This window comes from Halyomorpha halys, unplaced genomic scaffold (assembly GCF_000696795.3).
Source record: "Halyomorpha halys isolate HHAL.00 unplaced genomic scaffold, Hhal_1.1 Scaffold1438.1, whole genome shotgun sequence".
NCBI classification, from domain to species: domain Eukaryota; kingdom Metazoa; phylum Arthropoda; class Insecta; order Hemiptera; family Pentatomidae; genus Halyomorpha; species Halyomorpha halys.
Window position 1 is genome coordinate 45,153 of NW_027112175.1, and position 2,733 is coordinate 47,885.

The window sequence follows — 2,733 nt, forward strand, 5'->3', positions numbered from 1 at the left end:
CTTTAATGAAATATAAAAAAACATGAAGAAAAATAAACTGTCAATAAATTACAGATAATCACCATATTTTGTAATTAACACTATGGAAAAAATCTAAAGAGGAGCACGCTTTACAGAACTTTAACCTAACACCTTCCCCTTTCACCATACATCCCCAAGTTTTGTGAAGATTGGTAGGCTCATGTTCAAGCCATCACTATTTTTGTGATTTCACAAAAAAAAACCAAGGCCAATAAAGGGAAAAATTATGAATAAAATTTTTTTTATTTTTCTGTTGGTATAAAAATGTATATTATAGGGTGTATCAAGGTGGGGATAACAAATATTAATTTTGTTCCTGCCAAATATACAACAGTATAACAAAAAATAATGAAGGAAAACATAATGCAATCGGGAAAGATCGGAGGTGGTGGCTTTTCATATTGTAAGCAGATACTACTATTTTTCTTTTTTTCTCCTTTAGCTATTCATAAAATTCTTTAGTATTGTATATATTTATTGTTTATTATTTTTAACATTGAGAAATAGTTTGTTTCTTTTCAAATAAACAAAGTTAAAGATATTTTAGGGGGAAAATATTTTGAAAATTTATTATTGAAGTCTTTTTAAATTATTTCAATGAGAATAAGACCTGTATCACCGAAAGAATGTTCCATTGTTCATTAAAATACTGAGTTTAATCAAAATTGATAGAGTCGTTTTGGAGGAAATCAAAAAAATGAAAAAAATCTTATCTAATAACTATAAAAAATTTAAACCTCAGTATGTCAGATGGGTCTGAGGGCTTGTTTGGGATTGTCTGTCATTTTGATATTCAGAACTAATTAATTTTTTTAAAGGTTGTATAACCCATGTAAATAAATATGCACAGTAATAAATAGGATATAAAACAGTAACACTAGAAATATTGTCTGAAAAGTATAAAAATTATTTAAAAATTTATACAGATGCATCTAAAGATAAAAACAAAGTTGCAGTCGGGATATATGATGTCCAATATAACAAGAATACATCGATAAACCTCCCCACCAAGTTTAGCATATACAGTGCTGAATTATACGGTGTCGTTGAAGCTTTCAAAATAACAAACAGAAAATATAAGAATACAAAACTCGTAATTCTAACAGATTCCGCTTCCATATGCAATTCACTCAAAAACATACATCGAAAACATATTTAATCTTACCTAACAAAGAACATAATAGAAGAAGTTCATGGTTTATCAAATAACAAGGTTAAGGTCCAATGGGTTCCAGGTCATGTGGGTTTGTACAGCAATGAGCGAGCTGACAAGATAGCAAAACGGTGTTCGAGTAGAATGGAATATGCGAAACTACCTTTACAGGAAATTTTTAGATGGTTAAGAAAAGCCTTCATTAGTGAATGGCAGGATAGGTATGCCTGGGAGTCAAGTTCGAAAGGTAAAGATCATTTCTCTATCAAACCTAACGTCTCTCCACGCCTATGGTTCTCTAACACTTATGTTAAGCTAAACAGAAAAGATATAGTCTTACTTACAAGATTAAGAATTAACCATGGTTGAACAAATCGTGGGTTAATATTAATTAAAGTTAAAAAAAAAATGATAAATGTTCGACATACAACTCTATCGAAGACCCATTACATATTATACTAAATAGCAGTAGATTTGATAAATATAGGATTAAATATATATCCCTTCATCCAAAACAATAACACTTTCCTCCAAGGGCTGGCAGATCTAGATAGGGCTACTATTCAGTCGTGCAAATTTATGACAGAACCAAAGTAGATTTTTAAAATTAAATAAATAAATAATAATAAGTTAAATCCTCATCTACATTCTTTTATAACATAACAACAGGGGCAGTGTAGAACTCCAACGGGAGTCTTGGGCCAACGTAAGAAAATAAAATAAATAAATATATATGATGCATTGAACCAATGAAAAATAAAAAATAGATAAATAATTGTTACTGGGTCTGACCTATCCACCTTTTGCGTTTTGGGTTAAAAGTTTTGATGAAAAAAAGTCGATAAAAAAATCAGACCTCTGCTAACAAAAGCACTCAGCTTGGTTAAAATTTGTTTGGCACAAAGCGATCTCTTAGTTACATTGTTAGTCCAGTAATGATTAGAAAAAAAAAATGAATACAACCTATAAATTCTATCACATTTAATGGGAGCTCTAAAATTTAATGAAATAACAAACTTTTTAAATTCTTTAAATCTTTTTTTTTTATAGATTTATTTATGAAAAGTTAAATTGTTACTTTATTCCATATTAATATAAGATGTTTATAATATATAATTAAAGATGTCTACAACAAATTTTCAAATCCATACCACACTTGATTTTTAGTTCTATTATTATTCTACAGGTAGAGCTGCTTGTATCATATAATGATAAAATAATAATGATTGTTGTTAATTTTTTTTTTAAAGCAATGTATATAAGTAAATGCAACATATTTCTCATTTTTTAAACCTAACCAGGGATTAAATAATTATTTTAGTAAAAAAAAAAAAAAAAAATGAAAGTGGGTAAAATTAGCTTTAGCTATCTTATGAGTAAAATAATATTTACATACAATCAAAGTCTTTATTTTTTCCACAACATATGAAGTAATTGAAACATACTTAAAATTTGATATTTTTAAAGGCCCTAGAGTGTTTAATTATTCAAGGTCTCAACCATTTCCACCTTCCTCTTCTGCATTAAAGATTTCAAGAACCTTTATTTGGTTTTCATTT

At 28.1% G+C, this 2,733-nt stretch overlaps 1 non-coding gene across 4 annotated transcripts in view; it reads left to right on the top strand.

The window, feature by feature from the left end:
* The window catches only part of LOC106689726 (uncharacterized), a 46,323-nt gene that overhangs the window by 19,181 nt on the left and 24,409 nt on the right, over positions 1–2,733 (top strand). Inside the window, exon 1 of one of the 4 annotated variants that reach the window (XR_010844163.1) lies at positions 1,407–1,421. The exons of the other annotated variants lie outside the window; for them this stretch is intronic. This is a non-coding gene — a transcript (uncharacterized protein). Of the gene's footprint in view, positions 1–1,406; positions 1,422–2,733 lie in introns of those variants that run through there. 4 annotated transcript variants of the gene reach the window in all.